The 24646-nt window shown below is 36.1% G+C and overlaps 2 long non-coding RNA genes across 2 annotated transcripts; one reads left to right on the top strand and one right to left on the bottom strand.

Annotated features, from left to right (window-relative positions):
• Window positions 1-4293: 4293 nt before the first annotated feature.
• LOC145823399 (uncharacterized) lies at window positions 4294-8914 on the bottom strand. Its single transcript, XR_014365684.1, has 3 exons — window positions 8793-8914; window positions 6685-6888; window positions 4294-4651 (listed from the first exon to the last, which is right to left on the bottom strand). It is a non-coding gene; the product is annotated as an uncharacterized LOC145823399 (long non-coding RNA).
• A 12353-nt stretch (window positions 8915-21267) lies between these two features.
• LOC114288532 (uncharacterized) lies at window positions 21268-24426 on the top strand. The gene is made up of 2 exons (XR_014366789.1): window positions 21268-22434; window positions 22587-24426. It is a non-coding gene; the product is annotated as an uncharacterized LOC114288532 (long non-coding RNA).
• The last annotated feature ends 220 nt before the right edge of the window (window positions 24427-24646 follow it).

Here is a 24646-nt window from a genome sequence, read left to right as displayed (position 1 = left end):
TGTCATGTATGTCATTACATTTGATCTATGCACAGCTCTTATGGACCACTTGTATTTTGATTTATTGCTTCCGCATTTGTGAGCCCCGTATATTATACTCTGATTGAGTTAAATTTTAGAAAGATGGCCTTCGGTAATCTCGGATTACTGGCCATCACGGCACCAAACTACTAGGGGCGGTTTGGGGTTGTGACATTTTTAGCATCTTCTTCCATCGTCGGCCAATAGTTGCCGAGGTGGATAAGGTGTCTGTATAGTCGCTGCCCTCTTTGGTGCTTTACCTTGTGAGCTTTCCTCAGTACTTTGTTTGCCTCATCTTTTGATAAACACGCCAAAGGTTCCCCTTCAAAGTTTCTTCGGTACAGCTTGCCTTGGTTAAGGAAGAAATGGAGGGTCCGCCTCTTAACTCTGATTGCACCGACTTTGTTCTCAGGCAGTGTGCCGTTTCCAAGATAGTCAATATATGGCTGTCTCCATTCTTCACTGCTTAAGAAATGGGCTTCCTCTTCTGTGACAACCCTCACCACTGATTAGTGTTAATCTATGATTAAGCATGTTACATGACTGATTAACTGAAATCCTGAACTGATTGATTGAGTGTATGGCCTAAGTACATTTATATCTGTTGACTGTTGAATGATCTGTTCATGTTTTGCGCTTTAAACTGTAAATTGAAGGCCTTATCGACGGCCGAATCTGACATTGATTAATGTTTTACGCTAGTTAGAATTTATGTGTTTTTATGGTAAATTTAATTGGAACTTGATTTGGTATGATTAAATTAGATTAAATAATGTTAAATTACATTAGTTGGCTTTATTACTCTTTTGCCACTTAGTGGACTAGTTCATGAGCTTTTTTATTGATTTCTATATGCTAGCATTATAACATTTCTTCAGCCATTTCTTGACCCATAATCGACTAGAGAGACAGAGTGAGAGGAAAAAACTTGATTTCAACAAATTTAGCTAGGAGACTTGAAGATATTGAAGGAGTCTTGCATATTTGAGCTTCTACACTTGAAATTCAAGGTCTAAGGTAGGAGAACCATCTTCTTGAGCTTGCATTTGGGCTTTATCTTGCATGATTAATGGAAGTTTAGTGAGTTGAGTCTAGAATTGGCTTAATGAGTTGAAATTGAAGCTTATATCATGCATGCATATGCATATCATGAAGTTTGAAGTTGTTTTCATGAAAATTCTTGCACGCATGTCCATATTCTTGTTATAGTCCATGAATTCACCATGTTCTTGAGCTAAAACTTGCATTTGATCATGTATTTGAAGCCTTGAATTCAATTGAACACATGCATGTTCATTCACATTATGTTCTTGAAATTATTGTTGAATTTGTGTTTAATGGAACTACCTTTGGGCTTTGATTTCTCAAATTGATCTTTGAAACATGTCATATTATGAGTTTTAAAGTGTTTTTCAGAAAATTAGCCCAAAAGGATCGGATTTGATGTGTTAAAGTTGAGTTTTGAGCTTGAGGTTCAAATCTGGAAATTCTAGAATTTGGACCCACGCTTGAGCGTAGGACTTCACGCTCGAGCGAGCACTCTGAATTCATGCAGTCCGCTCGAGCGGGAAAAGGGACGCTCGAGCGTGAAATGCGTATATCCAGTACTTTGCATGTGTTTACAGTCCGCTCGAGCGGGAAAAGGGACGCTCGAGCGTGAAATGCGTATATCCAGTACTTTGCATGTGTTTACAGTCCGCTCGAGCGAGGGAATGCACGCTCGAGCGAGGACTTGTGTCTCACGCTCGAGCGTGGACTTGTGTCTCACGCTCGAGCGTGGATCGAGCGCCCATCGAGCGTGATTTTTGTGCATCTAGTATTTTTACTGTAGCTTATAGTCCGCTCGAGCGACGAAAGTCACGCTCGAGCGGAGCTCCTTTGTCTGTATGTTCGCTCGAGCGTAGAAAGCCACGCTCGAGCGAGACCCCTGTTTTCTGAGAATTTTGAAAAGTGTTTTAAAGTACATCTTTGCATCCTCTTTCCATCCTAGGCATTCCTAGGGCATGTGTAAGGCATCTTAAGGAGGATATTAATGTAGAACCACACCGAGACAAATTAGGGATTAAGTTATTATTTCCCAACTGTGTAGCTTAGTGTGTGTTCATTCTGTAACTATAGGGTTGGCATCCGAGGACGCTCTAGCCTATCTGTAGCCTAGTGCTCTGTGAGTAACAATGTTGTAAAGATATGTTCAATCATGAATATTTTCTAAATGAACAACTGTACTGCTTCCTGAAATGATATTTCTTACTGAATGAAAGTTTGTCCTATTTGTGAACTGTATTCGTGGCATTTATAGCAATTTACTGTTACTGTACTGTACTGTACTGCTACTGTCACAGAGATCTCTGTCGGTTCCCATGTTTGGAACAACTACTGTTTATTGATATGATGGCCATCAACTGACTGTTCGGTCTGATAAGACCTACTGTACTGTTTTGCTATTAGATATACCACATATGACTATTATAATTTCTAAATGACTGTTATGGCATGAAATATGAGCCACAAACTGAATGACTGATATACTAATAAATGACTGTTTTCAATACTGAAAGGACATTCATTCTTAACCTCTTTACACATATGTTATTCACTGGGCTTTAGCTCATTGCTCATACATATATATATGTAGGTGTTCAGGCACCGGACCGTTGCTAGAAGCGTCAGGCTAAGCTCTTGTTTTGTCAAGCCAACCTTTGTGCCTCACTTCGAGGTTTCAGATCTGTTCAAGCTACGGCTGCTTTTGAGGTGTCTCAGATTCACCCTATCTATCTCTGTTATGTATAGACTGAGTGATATTTGTACTATACTGTTATGGTGGGGTTTTGGTCCCTAACCTGAATGCTTGTAAATGCTGTATGTATATACTGTTTTTGTTCTGAATGTGCATATGTTATTAAAAGTCTTTTTGCATACAGACTATCACAGCTCATTGGACATCTTTTAATTACTGTTTTGGCTTCCGCCAGCCCCTGTACTCTGTATTACTGTTTTACTGTTAAGCAGGCCTTCAGTAATCTCGGATTACTGGCCGGTTACAGTGCTAAACCCATATGGGCGGGTTTGGGTCGTGACATCTTCTTTAAGATAGGATTGATATTTTGTACATTGTGTTTGTAACTCAGTAATTTCCATGGCCTCAACTTAGTACTTCAGTACTTAAGAAATGGGCTTTCTCTTCTTTAGGATGGTTTCCTCTTCTTTAAGATCAGCTCGATAATAAGCTTGGAGTTGAATAAATCATCAACTCAACTTGTCGAGTAAAATCAGCTCAGTAAGAAGCCTGAAGTTGAGCAAATCATCAACTCAACCTGCCGAGCAAAATCAGCTCGGTAGCTCGTTGCCCCTTGTTCGCGGCAATACGACAAAAAATGAAAAAAAGTACTAACATTTTTTCAAGTGAGATGAACCATTGTTTTCATTCACTACAAGAAATTTCACTTCAAGAAATTTCACTTTTGGCGACTAAAATTTTAGTCGCCAAAAGCGTTATTTTAGTCGCCAATTACCTTTGGTGACTAATATGTTTGGTCACCAGTTTGGTCGCCAATAGTTCGTCGGGAAAGACAATCGGCAACTAAAAGTTTTTTGGTAGCCAAAAGTGACCTATCGGTGACTAAAACTTTAGCCGCCATATATTTTTTTAAAATAATTAAATATATATATTTTTTACTTTTAGCGACTAAATTATTTAGTAGCCAATTGAGCATCTATGTTTGGCGACTAACTATTTGATAGCACTACAAAAAAATTGACTTTTTGCGACGGTAAAATACCGTCGCTAATACTCTTAATGCCGTCGCTAATACTTTTTGCGACGGCAAAATGACTTTTTGCGACGGCAAGAGGGGGGTCGCAACTGCAGGGGTTGCAAAAGAGTTTTTGCGACGGTAAGTGCCGTCGCTAAAGTTTTGCGACGGCATTTTTTACCTTTTTGCGACGGCACCGTGCAGTCGCTAATAACGTTTGAATTTTCTTGACTTTTTTGCGACGGCCCTATTTTACCGTCGCTAAAAATATTATTTGAGACAGCAAAAAACACCGTCGCTAATAGTCTTTTTTTTATAAAAAAAACACTATTTTTTGCGACGGTGTGGTGCCGTCGCAAAAAGTATAAAAAATATAAAATTTTCTATTTTTTGCGACAGTGTAATGCCGTCGCAAAAAATATTAAAAAATAATAAAATTTTTAATTTAAATAATAAAATTTCTATTTTTTGCGACAGTATAATGTCGTCGGAAAAAGTAAAACCTATAACAAAATTAACAAAAATATTAAGACTTTCTATTTTTTCTGACGGTGGTGCCGTCTCTCACTCTCTAAGAGCTGATTATTTACAATCCATTCACAAAAACATCGTAACAGAAAATAAAAATAAAAATTGATCAAACAATCAAATTCAATATTTTACAAAGAATAATTAAACTGTACATGTTCAAATTCAATATTCAATTGAGTGAAATCAAGCCAGTAGTAATTTTGTATGTGGAAGCTCAGGGCTGTAATCCTCTTGTCAATCCGCTCAATCAATTCCTTGCCACCACCCTCTGGTTTTAACATTTGTTGTGCACACCTCAGTGCAAAAAAGAAAAGGGCCTGGATCTCAATTGGATAACCATATATTCCCTGTTCCAAATGTAATTGAAAAACAGAAGTTATAATCTAATATATGAAAGCAAGCTAAGTGGTAATTGAGAAATGATACTGTCAATTTGCCAAAAAAGTGTTAAGACTCAAGCAAGCACCACTCCGTGCCATGCAGTTCATGCTGCCATAAAAACTCCAAAATTGGATCAGACCAAGCTCAATTAAAATTGGGTCAAACATGCTCAAATAATGCCAAGAATGCAAGTTGGACATTTTATCTTAAAACCACATATGTAATAGAAATGCCATACTCAAAACAAAATATCAGAACAACATTATGCAAACTATCAACTTAAAAGATGGATCTAAGGGTGGGCCTATGCAAACTATTTAAATATGAAAATTAAAGGGCCACACTCTGCTCTTCATGTCTTCCAATAATATGAGCTTATGTCCTTCTGGGGTTTCCCAAGAATCCAGAGGCCACCCCATGCTCCGAATTAGCACCAATTTTTTTACCAGGTAAGCAACATGGGAATTGGCTTCACGATAATTATTGATGGCCTCTAAATGAAGCATTGGAGTCCTTAATGATGTTTGCCTAAGAAGTTCTGCACAAATCAACTCCAGTTAGAGGGTAACTTGAGTGAACGAGTCCAACATGCTTTGCTTAGGTAAGAGTCCCAAATCAAAGAGCCAAGACTGTATATCATTTGGGTAGAGCACCTTGAAAGGTATAGCAAAATTGGCTATGTATGAGTACAAATTTTCCGGTAGTATTTTCAAAGATAATCAAACTGTGTGCAATGATCACTGAAAAAGATTGTTTGTCAAGCTCTCAGAATTGAATGACAACAGGAATAGCAAAAGCAAAGGGCAGAAAAGCCTAGAAAACTACTGCACCTTGAACATGTGATTTATTATGGGTTACTTTTCCTCTTACATATTTTTCTCATCATCATCTAACATAAATGAATTGTAAGAAATTTATCAAAACATGTTATTGGAAACAAATTGGCTAATATGGTACTAAGATTTCGAACAATATATTAAATATTCAATCAAGTTCTTTGGTTGACTTACAACCCAGCTCACTGCAAGTTTTGGGACCTTTCTCCGTCTCCCAACAAAATATGAGCAATGAGCATTTAGCAGAAAATCAACATAAGAAGGCTGAACCCACAAATTATCTGGATGACTGCGTTTTACTCAAGATCAACTTCATTGTACTATTCATCCATACCATACCATACCATACCAAAGAGACTAAAAAGCCAACTAATCAACTGTTTTTTGAGGGATCAATGCACCGTGGTATAGATTTCTAGCCTAACAATGCTAACCAAAAAAATTAAATAAAAAATTCCCATCAAAGTTGTAAAATGGTGCAAACTATGTAACAAAAAGTTGATGAGTAGGTCAACTTGTCAAAAACAAATCTCAACAATGACAGAAAGGAGGGCTGAAAAATATGCCAAATAAAATAATATTTATCCACCAAAAATAAGTGAGAAAGAACATTTCGTTCTCCTTCCCTTTTTGACAATAAGAAATCAGCATAAATTGACATTCTTCGCATCATAATTCATCACAAAATATTTTGTCCTCTTATCCCAATGCACTTCCAATCATATGATCGTGCTTCAAAATTCTCATATATTTCAAGATTCCCACCAGATTGCGTGGTTGGAGTTGGTTCCCACCATTTGTTTTAATTACTAATTCAGTAATTATTTTAATTACATATTTTAAACTATCATTCTAGCATAATTGTTTTAGGCCTAGCCACATATAATTCAATGGAAACATTAATAGGCAACGAATCAGCACTTCCCACATGGCACTCCTCACAATTCCACACTGAAAAGCAACCCAAATTAAATGACACACACAACTAACAACAATCAACCATTCATTGCTACTATAAGCCACCAAAATCACATTCCAATTGCTTAACAGAATCAAATATCAATAACAATTTAATTGGGAAAAAAGAAAAAAAAAAACATCTAACACAATTCAGGGCACATATATATTCAAAATTGTAGAGAAGTAGATAAAAGTGGACTGACATAGCCGCAAAGGAGGCAACCCATTTGAGTAAGCTAGTGCCGAAGCCAAGGCCAACGAGATTGGTGGCGTGGTTAAGGAGGCGCTTAGCAGCGATCTTGAGCTCATTGATGTCAGAATTGATCAATTCGGCCGTGGCCAGATCAGTCTTCATGGCCAAATACCCGATCATACTCCTCCCCATTTCCCTCTCCCACAGATATATCCTATCAAAAAACATAAAAGCCAAACAAAGTAGAACAAGCACAGAGAGAATGAGAGAGAGTGGTGTTGTTGTTGTGTATGAGAAAGAAAAGTTAAGCAATTGTGTAATATACAATTCTATTGTTGTTGTGTATGGGGTTATTGGGTCCTTGTTTTCAGCTGAATTATTCTGAGAACGTAAAACGGTGCGACTTTACGGATCCCAACTGCCTTGCTTTTGTATTCCTCCTTCCTTGTTTGTTCTTTCGACTCTGTGAATGTGCCACGCGTCACTCATTCAAGTTTTATGGAGTATTTGGGTCTGCGTTTGGCGGGTAATTATTTTGTGCCTTCTATTCTATGGACAGTTCTTAGCCAGATTGATTTAGTTAAATTCAATTATGAAAGGTTTCACATTACTATTATATTTTTTGCCATGCATTCTATGTTTTAATTACTCCTATATGTTTTTAGTATTAATATTTTAAAACTACTTTAAAAAAAAAAAAAAAATCAAATGCCATTATCTATTTGCTCAATTTTTATCAGAAATCGATGGTAATAAACATGGAACACTCAAGTACAGTATAGCACAAGCTAACACAACATCCTCAGACCCACCTCCAATGGCTTTTCATAGCTATATATAATTCAGGAAACCACCACTTAGAAAAAGGGAGTTTCATAGCTAAGTGTCCATCGAAGTTTCAAGATTCAAGACTATATTTGTTGTTTAGAAAAAGGAAGGGGAAAAAAATGAAGAATAACTGCAAATGTCTATGAATAAGCTTTGGCATTTAATTGATGTGTACTGCAATGCCAGACCAGAGCAACCTGTAGCCTAGAGATCAGAATTCTAGTGAGACATTCCAATGGGTACAAAAACGTTCAAGAATGTCATCACAGTAACAAAGACAGTGGCCACAACTGGAAAATTTTCAAAAGGGAAAGAATCATCTGGTTACAAGAAAACTAATTATAAAATCACCAAAGTACTCACAAAGTCAAAACACATTTGAAGTTGACAAAAACCTCAACACACACTAGGATCCATAACTAACATAGTTACTAAACTCTCTGTTGGTTGTCATTTCATTTTCTCAATTGAAAAGAAACAACAGGAATGGGTGAATTAGGTGTACTGTTTATGTTTAGAAACAAATGGTCAAGAAATGGCACAATCTTTCTATAACGGAAATGAAGCAACTTGGAAAAGCATTTTGAGTCATTTTTCCACTTTCTGTCCATGACAGATTCACAATGAGATCTAAATAGACCTAAATCTTCAGTTTCTGATTATTTGGGATATTTGTGGCAGATTTCTTCTTTTAAATATATATATTTGTGGCAGCTTCCTCATAACTTGAATCCTAATGCATTTTCCACATGTTGCATACAATATTCACAATTTTTAGAGATGTTTTCACAATTTTTAGATAGTTTCATACACCATTCACATTTCTATAACAGAAATGATTCCACTTGAAAAATAATTTTTAGTCATTTCCCCTTTTCAGTCAATCATAGATCCACAACAAGATCTAAATAGACCCTGAATCTTCGATTTCTCATTATTTGGTATATGACAACCAAAAAAAAAAATGAATCTCTACTCATCAGAGCATAATACTATGGATTTTTCGTTCTTTCAACTTTCAAAGCAACCAAAATATTATAGATTTCTTCTTTTTTATATTTCTTTGTGGAATCTTCCCAATAATTAGAAACCTAATGCATTTTCACATATTTCATACAATATTTACAATTTTTAGAGATATTTTCGTACACTATTCACATACTTCTACACAATTTTTACACATACATCGCAACTAATGACTATAAATCAGAGATATATCTGATATATATATATATATATAAAACAACCATCGGGCCGAGAGAGAGAGACAGATTGAGAGAGAGAGAATACCTGTGAGTAGATCGGCGGTGCGATGATCGGTGCGAATCGATGAAATGAGCAACGAGAGAGTAAGAGAGTGATCGGTGCAGAGATGAACGAGATCGGTGCAGAGATAAACGAGAGGGTGAGAGAGAGAGAGAGAGAGAGAGAGAGTGATGAGGGAGACGATTAGATTTAGGGTTTTTTTTGGTTCTAAAGAGGTTGGGGATTTTGGGGCGTGGGAATGGAAAGAATGAGGGGAACCGCGGGCGGGATGAAAAAAAAAAAAAAAAAAAAATCATAAATAAATATTTAAATAATAAAAATAAATAAATAATAATTTTTATTTTCTTTTCGTTATTAAAGTTGATTTGTTTCATATATATTTTAATGAAAAATATTTTCACTAAAATAAAAGTTAATTTTCTGTAGTCAATGAAAAATATTTTTCTGCGGTCTATTTTTTTTTATTATTAAAAATCATGAACTAATTTTTTGTAATAGAGGAAAAGGAGCGGCAGCAGTAGTGAAGGTAGTGGATAAGAGATGATGGTGGTGGCGGCGGTGATGGTGATAGCGAAACAGATTAGTGGTGAAGTTGTGGTAGTGGTAGTGTAAATGGAGTGGCAGGGGTGAAAAAGAGGTAATGGTAGTAGTATGGCAGTGGTGGTAGTGGAGTGGTGGCGATAGTAGTAGTAATGGTAGTCGTAGAGGTGAAGTGGCTACAGTAGAAGTAATGGTGGTGGTGGAATGGTGTTTGCAGTAGTGGTGAAGGTGATAGAGGAGATGGGTGGTGAGAGAGAGAAATGAGTGAGAGACAGATAGAGAAGAGAGAGAAAGACAGAGTGATGAGCGAGAGAGAGATAAAGAGAGAAAGAGATATAGAGAGAGAGAGATAGAGAGGCAGAGAGAGAAATCGATAGAGAGAGACATGTAGAAAAATAGAGATAAACAAAAGATGAGAGAGACATATAGAAAGAGAGCGAAAAGAGATGAACGATAAAGAGAATAGAAAAATAGAGAGATAGAGAGAAAAGAGATGAGCGAGAGAGACAGAGAGAGAAAAGAGATGAGAGAGATAGAGAGAAGAGAGATGAGCGAGAGAGACATAGAGAGAAGACAAATGAGAGAGATAGAGAGAAGAAAGATGAACGAAAGACACACAGACAAACAGACAAACAGATAGATAGACAAACAGACAGAGAAATAAAAGTGATGAGTGAAAGAGAGAAAGAGAAGAATGGTGGTAGTTGAATGGCATTTGTAGTAGTGGTAAATGTGGTAGAGAAGATGGGTAGTGAGAGAGAAAGATGAGTGAGAGACGAATAGAGAAAAGAGATAGAGAGACAGAGTAATGAGCGAGAAAGAGACAAAGTGGTCGCTAAAAGTGCATTTTCTTGTAGTGGATCGATAAATCGATAGGGAGCTTAATAAATAAAGAAGACAGATAATTCAAAACTCTGTTCAAAACTTAATTCAAATCAATTTTTTAAATATTTTAAAAATATTTTAATTTTGTGAGAGACAGATAAAGAAGAGAGATAGAGAGAGAGAGACACACACAGAGATAGAGTGATGAGCGAGAGAGAGATAGACAAAGTGGTTGTCAAAAGTGTATTTTCTTATAGTGGATCGATAAATCGAGAAGGAGCTCGATAAATAGAGAAGATAGGAGTAAGAGAGTGAGCAAGTTGAACATAGTGAGGGAAAAATAGACAAATAGACAAGTAGACACAGAGAGAGAAAAGAGTGATGAGTGAGAGAGAGACAGGGAGAGAGAGATAGACAGAAAAAGAGATAGAGAGAGAAAGAAAGAGAGAGATGGAAAGATAGAAAAAGAGAGAGAAACAAGAGATGAGCGAGAGATAGACAAAAAAAAAAGAGAAATAGAGCGAAAAGAGATGAGCGAGAGAGAGACGCGGAAAAAGAGAGAGACAGAAGGAGAAGAGAAATGAGCGAGAAAGATAGAGAGAGATAGAAAGATAAGAGAGAGAGAAAGAGAGAGAAAAAAAAAATGAGAGACATAGAGATAAGAGAGATGAGCGAGAGAGACAGAGAGAGAAAACAGATGAGAGAGATAGAGAGAAGAGAGATAGGCGAGAGACACAGAGAGAAAATGAGAGAGAGAGAAACAGGCAGACATAGAAAGAGAGAGAGATAGAGATAGAGATAGAGAGAAATGAATGAAAAGAGATAAAGAGAAGAGAGAGAGATAGAGACAGAGAGACAGGAAAATGAAAAAATGAATGAAAAGAGAAATGTTATATCAAAAAAGTAAGACGACATTGTTTTTTTTAATTTTTTTTGCGACAGAAAAATACCGTTGAATTTATTCAAATCATTTTGTGACTGTATATATATGAAGCTATCTCAAAACCACAATCACCAAAATCTTTTAAAAATTCACTAAATACAAAAAATACAAAAAAAAATACCATAATTCAATACATTTTTTTTTTTGTATTTTTATGTATTTATTAATTTTTAAAAATATTTTTTCATAAATTTTTTATTTTTTAGATACATCTAAGTAAGGTACATCTAAAAAAAAATATTTAAAAATTTAAAAATATTCACTAAAAAAAAACACGAAAGCCACTTTTTGTGACGGCAGAAAATGCCGTCTCAAAAAAGCAGAGTATTTGCGACGGCACCATTTGCCATCTCAAAAAAGCAGAGCATTTGCGACGGCACTATTTGCCGTCTCAAAAAATGAGAGTATTTGCGACGGTATTTTCTGCCGTCGCCAATACTCTCATTTTTTGAGACGGCAAATAATGCCGTCGCAAATGCTCTGCTTTTTTGAGACGGCAAATGGTGCCGTCGCAAATACTCTGCTTTTTTGAGACGGCATTTTCTGCCGTCACAAAAAGTGACTTTTTGAGACGGCAAGTGTGCCGTCGCAAATAGTTCCGTCTCATATATCCAGTTTTCTTGTAGTGTAGCCAAAAGTTTCACTTTTTGAGAATTGGCGACTAAAAATTTAGTAGCCCAAAGTTTCTTTTTTACAATTAGCAACTAAAAGTTTAGTAGGCAAAAAATTCGCTTTTTGACAATTAGCGACTAAAATTTTAGTAGCCAAAAACCAATCTATGATATTTGTTTAGTCACCAAAATATCTCATTTAGTTTTTTTAATTTGTTCTGTACTATTTTTTGCGCCACCTATAACCTGTGCATATACAAAATTATTCATTCATTCATTCATTCAATTCTCAACCGTTCAATAACCAAATTCAAGTCTACCCAAAGAATAAGATACCAGAATACTGCATTTGAGATATTATTAGGAATAATAGGGACAACACGCTACTTTTAGCACAAGAAATCATAGTCTTTAATATTTTTGCACATAACATAGAAAAATAAATATTTGTAGCTCAAACCCACGAATTGAATTTGGTGGAGATCTATCCAGGTTGTATAGGTTATGTATCTGCATAAAAAATAACAATTATCTACTCAGGCTTCTTTCCTTTATCAAGCTTTCCTTTGGGAATTTTGCTGAGGACACCGGCATCCAGCTTTCGATATTGGTGCTGAAGCTGGTCGAGTACATTGTATACAAAGCCGCCGACTTGGTCTTCATACCTCTCATATAGAACTGGCAGTGTGTGAAATGCAACAAAACCTAACAAGCCAAAAACAGAATAAATTAATAATTAAATAAACCATAATAGTTAAGGCTATGTTTGGTACTACATAATAGCTCAATGATAGTTAAATAATAACAGCATCTAAGAAATGTGATACCCAAGACAACAAAAGAAAAATGCAGAAAAACAAGCAAGGTTTTAGACTATAATCTCCTATTTTTATCATGAAAACAAAACAACTTAAAGGACAGTCACCAGATTTGACCCATTGTTCATCTAAGCTTCTATAATAATGAATCACAACTTAACACATGAAAGTTTACGAGTAAACTTGAACAAGGTTCAAACCATCTTGATGAAGCCTACTGAATTATTTAAACACAATTTTTTCCCCCAATTTGATCCCATCCCCCGTAACATATACAAAATATTCCGAGGGTTTCACCAACTGATTGCAATGCTTAAGCAAGCTATCGAGTGCACATCCAGTAACCAGTCTAAGCACAACATGAGGCGTAAGTAAAGAACTTATAAGTCATAGTTAAAATAATATTATAATTAAAAAAGAAAATTATGTAACTAAAAGTACATATAGTACACTATTTTTAAAAGAGTATATATTAGAATTTCCCAGGCCATTACATTTTTTTTTTGTCACCATTTTATATTTGGTTATTTATTTAAGAATAATATTTAAAGAAATAATAAAAATAAATAATGTCTTGTCACTTGCCTTAATGATATAAAATAGGGACTTGAGTCATAAGTTCACTTTCAAAATTTTTGGAATTCCAAACTTTATTCTTTTGAAGCCAAATGGACAACACAATTTGAAAGACAACATTACCCTTGCATATCTATCCATCCATTTATTTGTTATTTCTCTATTTATCTATGTGTTACTTATCTATCTACTAAATCTGTCTATCTATCTATATCACTACCACCACTAGTTATAGTCGCTAGCCGCCACCTCCAATTATTTTTCTAGCCATTTTCCAACTACTTTTTTGCGTCAGTGAATTTTTCGGCTCCAATCTAGCAACAATGGGGAATTTTTTTTTTTTTTTGGTTCAAAACAATAATTTGTCCTTTGTACCAACTAATTTCATTAATTATGTCTTTGTCTCCACAAAAAATCAATCTTTGAATCTAATGTCATATCCCCATAAAAATGAACTTATCACCAATAATCCCCATAAAATAGTGGAATAAATAAATAAATAAACCCATTCAGCTTGTTTGGTTCTTGTTTTCAGAAAACAGTTTTCAGGAAATTCTACTTTTTTATTTTCCGTCTTTTAATATTTTCAATGAATTTTTTTAATATTTTAAGCAAATTTTTTTATTTAATTTTTAGACAAACCTAACATAAATACACTTAAAAAAATATAATATTTGCGAAAAAATATTTAAAAAATACCAAAAAATACAAATAAAAATAAAAATAAAAATTCAGTATATTTTTTTGTATTTTTGTGCATTTATTAATTTTTTAAATATTTTTTCACAAATATTTTACTATTTAGATACATCTAAGTAATGTGTATCTAAAATAATACAAAAAATTTCTCAAAATTTTAAAAAATATTCACTAAAAACAAAAAAAATACAAAAAATAAAAAACACAATTTTTAGAAAACTGAAACCAAAAACACTGATTGGTATTTTCCCTTTTAATTCACTTAGAGCCTATGAAGCACGGGTACGGGTACGAGTACGAGTATTGATACAATACGGGTACGTTGATAAGGTAAAATCCAAAAAAAGTAGGGTACAGGTATGGTTTGGTACGCTTGTAAAAAAATATTTAATTTTAATTTAGAATAATGTAAAAATTAATTAAATGATTTAATTTGTTAAGATTTAACCTACAATTAACATTTAATGCTAAAAGTAAAGGTATAAATCAAAATTAAATGCCAATATATTAAATAATTTACAAACCATAGTTTAATTTTAAAAATATAGTAAGTATAAAACTAAAAATATAAAAAAAACTTAGTGAAAGGAGTTTCATCTCTGTAGTATAAAAAAATATTGTTTCAACTGAGGTACGGTACGGCTTAGGTATATAGTAGGTACGTCTGGGTACACCAAAAATTAAGAAGAAAAAATGTGGGTAAGTGTTTCGTGTACCCGGATACGTATGCAAAAGTACCATACGAGGTATCATATGTCGATAAATACCCAATATGAGTGCGACATATTTTTTAAAGTACCCATACTTCATAGTTGTAGACCGCCCGGAACTCCGCTCCGCGCGAGGGCGCGAATCGTTAGTTCTTAGCTACTACAGTTCGGACTCATGTCACGATTCTGAATCTAATCTCACAAAGTGCAATGTAAGACTGATAACTCACCAAAGAGTTCAAATCCGGCAAATCGTTTTGGAAATTTGATTTTAATCAAAAAGCGCCAAACATGGATTGCCTTGCCAGATTTCAGAGTCGCTGCCTAAATATTTTGTTTTGAGAAAATTTAGGAAACCCTGACTCGTGCTTAAGGCCACGTGTCCGTCATCACCAAAGTTGCCTCGGCTCGGGAACTTGGGTACGAAAGGGGAAGGTCATGCAATGAGCACCCCCGCTCGCCCGATCAAAGATCGGCCTTTACTAACATGATATGTTGTTTTTGAAAACACATGTGTTCTTATTCTGGTTTATTAGTTAGCTTTACTATGTGATGCGCACAACATACAAGTATAGACTAGATCGCCTAAATTGGAACAAAACATCTCATGTTTGTTTGTTTGTTTGAAAATGGTTTGGAATTGCTACTCGCAAGTAGGCTAAGATGCGGATTTTGCCACCCTCAAGTGGGCTTAGGAAAAACATGATTTTGCCACATCAAGTGGGCTTAAAATTCGCATTTCAATGAATTGTTCCAATTCAAGTAATCCAACCTTCATCCACAGGCATTCATGCAGTTAAACAATTAACCAGTTAGCCTCATGGTAAGCATGCTATCATGGCAATCACTTACACTCATGCCAGGATGCTAAAGCGAAAACACTCACAGTGTACTCCAAGCCAAAAAAGAAGCTAGTTAGTAATCAATGCATGATCCTAGCTATGTCAAGAGGCCTAATGCAACACATGCAAAAATGCAACTAAAATAGGCTCGGCTATTCTAAGATGTCATGTGAAATGCAACAATTGATACATGTATTCAAATTGGTATTGAAATACAATGCAGTTTGAATGATGCGCCGAGGCCGGTGCATGCAAAACAGATGAATGATGCACACATGCGAAACATAAGGATGCTAATTGAAACATGCCCTAGAAGTAACCATCGAAAGCGGTTAAGTAAAAAGGAGAAAGAAATGGGGGTTGGAAGACATGCATTACAGACACGCACGCTTATTACAACAGTTGTGCCCTCTCGACGGAGGGTCCGAATAATAAGCTAACTAGCTAATCTAAGCTAATTAAACTACTTATTACAAAACAGAACTAATTAACTAACAAGTTAACTAATTATTACAAAACGAAGCTAATTAACTAACGAGCTAACTAACCAGTTATTACAGACACAAATGAATAGTTAAGTGCATTAACTATTGAAGTACAAAAACCAATACGTTAGCTAGCTTAATCAAAGCAACTAAGTAAATGCATGCTCGGTCGCCTCGTTTGGAAATCCATCGCGATGCCCCAACTTGCCTCTATTTTCAATTGTTCTCAGAACACTGCACAAAGCTCCAGATAGCTTTTGCTCCACCATGGGAACCTCCAGGAGCATTGCCGACCACTTGGTGGTGTTGCCAACCACCTGCAGACCACTTGCCTTTGCTGTAGACCAGAAAAAGTGGTCGGCCAGCCACTTTTACTGGTCTGCCGACCAGAAAATGCTGCATTTCTCCAGTTGCTGCAACAGAGAACAAGAAGGGGCATGGCAATGTATTTGCAAGATATGTGTGCACAACCACCCTCCCTATCATTTCATGACCTCAAGGGAGTGCGGTTCTCGACTCTCAGGTCACCAACCGAGCATTGCAATGCACGATGGTCGAGAAGCCAAGATTGCACAATTCAATGTAAATGAATGCACAAATAACGCATAAAGCCTTAACCTCTATCATGCATGATCGAGAGGGTCGGTGACCGAGAAATGAGGCACGTTTCATCACTTCAAGTATGAAACGTCCCTCGTTTCTCGTGTTTGGACTAACACCCTATCCAAACACAATGTAATGCAACATGATCAACTTAGCAAAGCTAATGGCATGCAAACAATGCTAATGCAACATAATCAACCTAGCAACTCTAATGGCATGCAAACACAATGCAATGCAACATAAGTATGCAAACAACAATGCAATGTAGCAACATGCAAACAACATGCGAACACAATGCAATGCAACAACATGCAAACAACATGCTATATGGACTTAAACCGAATATGGACAGACCTCAGTCATGCCCAAAACAGTGGCCAAAATGCAAGGAAATGATGGCATGAAATGCAAGACAAGCATGCTCATGCAATGGCTCATCAACTAGGCATAAGATCACAACTCTCAAACATGAGCAAGGAGTGACAAACATGAAAGTGTGACAACACTAAATGCACTGAAATCATGTATGAAATGGTGTCAAACCACTCAAACAACGCAAGTGTAGCATGCTAGGGTCCTTAAGCATTAAAGCTAGTGAAGGGGACTACACATGAGGCATGCAATGCATGACACAAATGGATGAACCAGCCATGGTCAGAGCTCAAATAGGTCAAAACAAGGACCAAGACATGCTGAGATGGGAGCTCAAAGGTCTAGGCAAGCATGCATACAAGCTAAGCTACAAACAAGGCAATAATGGACCAACCCTTAAAGGCACTCAAAGGGTGAAAGAAGTGGGAGCATGGCAGTGCTATATGCTCTGAAATAACATGGTAAACGATGCCAAATCATGTACATGTCACAAATGAAGCATGCTAGGAGGCTCAAAGCTTGAAACTAGCATAGGCACTTGCACCATAGCTATGCAATACATGAAGCATATGGCCAATACAACCCAAAATAGTCCTAGAGCATGCCAAAACAATGACAAAACATGCATGGACTAGAGCTAAAACAAGATAGCATAAAGGGCATGAAGATGGAGTATGCAAGGCCAATAAGGAAGGTTATACTACACCTACCAAAACCAAGCATGAGATGACTTTACCAATAAAAACCAGAGTTATGGCATGTCAAATTAACACCAAAAATAGGCTAATACCAAGTCAACACATGCAAGAATAACAAGCTCACTTATTAGGCATGCAAGACTAGTAAAGAGGACTTACACTACAAGTGTAAGAAGCAAATGAGAGATACCCTAACGAACCAAAAACAGAGTTTTATCATGGCAAAACAACACCTAAAACACACTGAAAATGGTGGCCTAAAAGCCTAGGCAAGATGGCATACACAATGGCTTATTTTTAAAGCATAAAGCACCAACCCTCCAAAGCATTGAAAGAGTGAAAGATGTGAGTTTATGGCCACACTACATGTACTGAAATCACATATCAAATGATGTCAAATCATACAAATAGCCCAAGTAATGCATACTAGTGGACTCAAAACTCAAGACTAGTGAGCTAGAATGCACTATGGCTATACAAAGCAAGGCAAGCATGACCAAAACAACATAAATAAGACCTAGATCATGGAAAAACATGAGTAAAATCTTTTTAGAGTTGAGCCAAAATCACACTAGAATGATGGTCTAAAGTATGGTGCATGTTAGGCTAGTGTGGAAGTTTACACTACAAGTGTAGAATGCATGCAAGTGGTGACTCAACCAAACTAAAACAGAGGTATGCCATGTCAAAATAGTACCAAAAACAAGTTGAGAACAAGCCAACACAAGCTTAACAAACATGCTCAAACATGAGGCCAATAGGGCAAGCACACAAAATACAAGGAGAGGGGATGGCCCTCTCCTATTTGGGACCTCAAAACTACCTTTCCACCACTAAAATTCCTCTGAGTTTCAGTGGTGAGAAGGCCAAAAGGAGGTGGTCCCAATAGCTTAAAAGGATAGCACAAAACCAAGGCCAAACAAGGCACAAGAGGGGGTGGACCACTCCCAACACCAACAAGGCCTTAAACAAACATGTTAAGCCTAGAAAAATAGAACTTTTTTCAGTAGGAAGTCAAGCCGAAATAAGCATGCAAATAGGTCCAAAAGCTTAATCAAAATAAAGCTTTAAAGGGCTAGTTGACTCACCCTTGTAGAACCACTTCAAAGCTGCAACTCCAGCAACCTTTCTGAGCTCAAACCAGTCCAAAAACTCCAAAAACAACCTCAAGGTGCCTCAACTCCAAGAGTATGGTATTTTACTATGTGTTTGTGTGCAAAAGTGTGAAGAAATTACACTTTCAAGCACAAAAATGAGACAATGCAAGAAATATAGAGATAGATATATATATGTATCACTCTAAGCAATTTTTCTGAACCTGGAGAAGGGAGGGGGGCTCCCTTTTATAGAAAAACAAGTCTCAAGCTTGTTGAGGAAGCTAAGGGCTCCAAGCCATCCCTCCATACACGTGTATAGAGGATGGTTTCTGTGCTCACCAGCTGGCACAGCTGGCAAGAAAATATCTTCAAAAAGATGCAGGAAAGCAAGCCAACTACTTACACTTGTCGACCGACCAGTGAAAGTGGTCTCCCAGAAAGAAAAGTGGTTGGCCAAGGGGAGGAGTGGTCTGCACTAGGAAAGAAAGGTGGTGGCATGGTGGCCTACCACTTTTGGTGGTCCAAAGGCCACCAAGACTAGTTGCCCGACCAAAAAAACTGGCTGGCGGGGAAGAAAAGTGGTTTTCAGGGAGAGAAACTAGTCTCCAACCCTTATTCCACCCTCCAAGTAAGGAAAGTAAGGTTTGTGCCAAAGACAAACCAAAAAGGATGAAAGACAAGAGTCCGCGGGGCAAGGCACGTAGCCGGAAGCCTCGAAAATTAGTCTACGGGCACCAAAAGTGGTCTACGACCACAAAAAGTGGTCTACAAGACTCTGTGTCCCTCTAGACCAAGGCAACAAGGCACGGTCCGGAAACCAGGCCAAAATGAGAACGTTAAGCGGTCCCGAGACGAGGCGCACGGCCAAAGGCTCCGAAAATTGGAAACTAGTCTCCAAAAGGGAAAAGTGGTCTACGACCACAAAAAAGGGATTACAAAGAAGTGGTCTACAAGACCCCCTCTCTCCCTCCAGGCAAGGGAAAACAAGGTTTGGTCCACAAACCGAGCCAAAACACAAAGAGTTTAGAGGCCCGGAGGCAAGGCACTTAGCCGAAAACTCCGAAAACTCACAACAAGCACAAATATGCACTATCACCGAGCGCTCAATCGATGACGTCTGAGTCTTAAGGTCAGTCAAAAATGGGGTGTCTATAATAGCTCAGAGCATTTACAAACTTTGGTTATCTTTTAAGATTGTTCTTATTGTTCTGATGCTCAAGTTCTTGATGTAATCCCACCTAATTAAGATTTTAAGAAAATAATACTTTAATTGGCACTACTAGGAAAAGGGGATATGGTGGCGTTTTTTTAACAGCGTTTTTTTAAATGTCACTATTATTAATATTTAACGGCATTTTATAAACGCCGAATATTTTTTTAAACAAAACGACACCGTTTTATAGTCGGAGGTGTTTGGAAACGCCTCCAAATGCGGTAGCCACACGCGCCTTCGTTTTTGAAACCTTTATTTTGAATCTGAACCTTTCTCTCTCTCAACTCTTATACGCACACATCTCTCTCTCTCTTTCAACTCTCTCTAAGCTCCATCGAAGATTCAGATCGAAGCGATTTCGAAGCTCCATCGAAGATTCAGATCTAAGCTCCATTGCAGCGATTTCAAAGCTCCATCGCCAGCACCATTTGCACCGGCGAGGTAGCGAGCTCCACCATCTCTCTCTCTAAATCTCTCTCTCTCTCTCTAGATCTATGAAATCAATGTTTTAAGGCATTCTTACTTAATCCTCATTTGTAGAGATGCAGAGATTCAGTGATTTCCAGAAGCTCAGATCTAAACTCCGATCGATCTCCGGCGATGGCGCAGACGGAGGTGGTGGCGCTATCAGCGGTGGCGGCGTACGCCCTCAAGAACGCCTCGAGCTGGTGGGATCAAATCGACGAGTCCTCCATTTGGCACAATTGAATATTTCACGTCATCGCTGTTCTCTACGGCATCGTCGCCGTTGTTGCTCTAATACGCCATTCGAAATTTTCTTGAGAAAATTGTTCTTGATTCTGTGTTGTGATGGATTTAATGTGGATTTATTGATTAGCCATCTAATTTCACCTATATAATCCGAGTTTTCTTGAGGATTTTGTAGTATTGTTGTTCTTTACTTTGGTTGTGATTGCTTTCTTTTCGGTATTCAGATGAATTTAACGTGAATTATGGATTCATGTTGATTAGGGTTTCTTGGGTTTCAAATTGAATGTTTAGGATTTTATTTTACTCAAATTTGATTGATGAGAAAATTAGGAAACATATAAATACTACCAGGTTTATGTTTTGATAAATATGGAAAACTCATACTTTAATTTAAAAGCCTAATTAGCTTAATTAACTTCAGACTTTAAGATCTTGTTCTTTTGTTGATGTTTCTTCATTCTAATGGATATACCAAGCTGAGTCTGTAAGTAGAAAATCTCTAGTAGGCAATAATTAGCATAATTTTGGTTACTGAGGAAACGAAGAACCATAACTGCAAGTGTTTATTTTATTTTTTTTATTTTTTTCTTCTTCTATGTTTTAATGAGATAGTTAGCCTTATATTTTTTTGCTCATATTGATCTTTAGGAATGAAGAAAATGTTTAATAGGCTGAATTTTCCTATCCTATATGTGAAAAATGGAAATGTCAAATAATCTTTATGTACTTTTAGAGCAAGTAAATATAAATACGAGTATTGGAATTAATGTTTGAGAAATATTGTAGCAATGAATAAGGTTTTTAATTTTCCAGAAATTGATTATGATTAGTTATTTATTTTCTCAATTTCGTGGTGAATGGGGATGTGTATTTTTTTAATGATTTGTTGTTGTCCTCATGCACTTAATTAGCAAAAGCTTAGTTAATGAAATTTGTTGTACCTCATTTTGTTAAGCATGATCTAGATCTAAAGAAATTAGTTTTTATTTTTTTATTTCCAAGTTTAAAAACTCTTTTTGATCACACATTGTCATATCTGAATATTGGACTAGTGATAAGAGGGAATGGGTTGAACTATCAAGATCGGCCCCTTTATTGATCTTGTAGTTTGGGACAAAACAGGTAAAGATTTTGACTTCGACTTCGACTTTGCTTTTATTTGTGTTTTCTTTGTAGTGTTTTATCTAGATTTTTGTTCTATTTATACAAATATATTGTAGTTTTTTTTTTTGCCATTAATGTTCTTCACAGTAATTACTTATGTTTTGATTGGAGTACAAGAGTCTTTTGTGAAGGTATGGTGAGTAAGATTGTTGACTTTGAGACTGTTAGGGATATCAAAGAGAAGCTTTGCTACATAAGGTTAGCGAATATCATCATAGTTTGGTTTGCTTTTATGGAATTTGAGATTGTTCTATATTTCTCTCTGTTTTGCAACACCTCGAGAATTCATGTTTAGTAGATTTTTATGACAATTAGATTCAATGGTTAGTGTTTAAGTCTAATTTGATGAAGATGTTATGCTATACTTAATTTTCTCAAATTGTTGTCCATGAAGTTTTGAGATTATTAGTTTCAATTGTTGTCAATTGTGGATGCTAAAGACTTAATTTTTATGTGGTTTTCATGCCTTTTTTAGGTTATCCTTTTGAAAGCAATCTGTGATCTATACTGTTCCTTTCCACTTGATAGTGCAAAGGCACAATTTATTCATGTCATAGATTGTGAGGAAATTTCTACTCAACTATCCCATTTTGCATAGCTCAATTTTAATGATGCGTCCAACATTCCTGAAATTTTATTGCCGGGCCTAACATTCCTAGTCAATTTGTAGAACATTTCTACTTGATTTAATGTCGGGCCCAAATTTCTTCGTTACTTTGATAGTGGAAGCATAGGAAGTAGTGGTAGCAATAGAAGCAGGTATGGTAATCTTTTTCTTTCATTTGTTCCGTTTATTGCGTATCCTCGAATTGATTGAATTTTTTTAAGCAGTGAAAATAATCTTGAATAAAACCCATGATTTTGATTTTGAGTTACTATGTTTGATTTTGAGTTATTTTCTTGACTTTTAGACAATAAGTGCTAGCCATGGATGATTTTGTGTGACCAAGGTGAACGATTTGCAGGTTTCCTTCGAAGTTGCAGATGCTTTAAATCAACCAGAATCTGGATGTTGTTATGGTACATCCAATACAATAACTAACTAACTATAACCGTCTCACTACTATCCGTACCATACACTTCATCCATAACTTGTGAGTAAATCTATCACCGTCCATTTATGTACTACTACTTAATCTCAAATCACAATATCATGTATTTCAATGGTAACTGATTTAATCATGACCTGGCCCACACCAAAGAAAACATAGTAGTGTCTCTCTCCATTTCCCTCCATTCCCAACTCTTCAAATTCTCTCTCTCTCTCTCTCTCTCTCTCTCTCTCTCCATTTTGAAGCTCTTGAAACACTCTCTGAAGAATAGCTCGAGTTACTATTGCACTGAGTGTGTTGGTTTTGCTAATGGCAACTCTAATCATCTCTGTTGGATCTCTGAGATCTTCGTGGGACAATCACCACTACAAGGAAGAAGATCGCATCCCATTGTTGGCTAGCACAGTTTATTCTTCGAATAATAAATGGTAATCATTTCGATTCTCTGTGAAAGCTCTAGTACTCATTCCAAGTTCTTGATTGTTTTTGGGTGCATTAAGTTCTTGATTGTTCTTTCATTGGAATCTATACTCTGTTTTCTGAATCTGTAACTCTGTCACATATGTATCTGATTTGATTGATTTCTGAATCTATCACCCTGTCATATAGGTAGATAACTAAATTAGTTTTTTTTATTTTTTTGAAGACTATCAAAGTGAAAATTTCCAGAACTCAAGAATTATCTTGTGTGTTTGTCTTGATCATTTTTGGATTAAGATTGCTTTATCAGTGCATTAATTAATTCTTTTGTTCTATGCCTGATTGGATTCTTGATCATGCTTTGCAATTAGGTTTACTCACATTCATATTTGTACAATTTTTATGGAATTTTTCTTGACAACTGTTGTTAGTGACAAACTTCTTGGTTTTGATTTGAGAGTAGTATCTGGAAAAAAAAAGATATTTTAGAAATAATCTTTCCGTAGCTTTGCTTTTCCATCCTTTTTTATTCTGCACAGATTGCCTCATTGTGTCTGTCTCTGTGTGTGCTTTTATTTGGAACAAGTTGAATCCCCCCCTTTAAATTATGTCTTTTGGAACAAGACAATTGGTATTTCTCAAATTGAGAAACAAAAGACGAGACTATTGTGGATTTCAATATACTAAAGAATCAAGAAAATCAGATTAATTCGTGCTATAGTATAGTAGTAACCAATAAATGGTAAAAAGTATGCCCAACTTTAGGTTACTCCATTCAACATAACTAAGTATGAACAATTTGATGTTTTACTATTTTGCTTATTATTTATTCTGCTTCCTGACAATTATATGTCCACACCAGTGTAAGAAAACTACTGGTTGTGCGAAACGTATTCTAAAAAATACAAAACTCATTGCATGTAGAAAAGTGGTTTGGTAGCATGTGAGTTGATGGAAAATTTAAAAACATACAGTTCAATACTCATCCATTCCAAGTTCTCCGTTCAACTTAAATTTTAGGCATCATTTGCTTTTATCCTTTTCTCTCTTCTTCTTCTTCTTCTTCTTCTTCTTCTTCTTCTTTTTAATTAATTGAAGTGTTTTTGTTCTTGCAGTGCGGCGATCCCATACTTCAAATTGCCCTTCTGCCCCCCCCCCCAGGATGTAAGAAATTAAATTTAAGGAAAATTGTTAATGTTGTTTTGTACATGTATACTACTAAATATTTGCTACCTACTTAATAAATAAGTGTGCCTACAATATTAACTACACAACAAAAGAGTCATTGTTTAGATTTACATGAATGTAATACTTAGTAGGCACAAAATATAGAATATTTATCAAGCTATGAATGTCTTTAGAAGCCATATATCTGTGTGTTTGTTTATATGTGCATCAAAATTTTATTGCATTTTATCTAATGGACCCGCAGAGTAAATAGAGTGACAAAAATTTGAGTTTATGTTCTGCAGCTCCAATAACAAATAGGACGAAAACCT

Source organism: Camellia sinensis, chromosome 4, assembly GCF_055761805.1.
Source record: "Camellia sinensis isolate YWXY chromosome 4, ASM5576180v1, whole genome shotgun sequence".
NCBI classification, from domain to species: Eukaryota; Viridiplantae; Streptophyta; class Magnoliopsida; order Ericales; family Theaceae; genus Camellia; species Camellia sinensis.
Note: the sequence above shows the minus strand (reverse complement) of the source record. Positions and strands in the feature narration are given on the sequence as shown.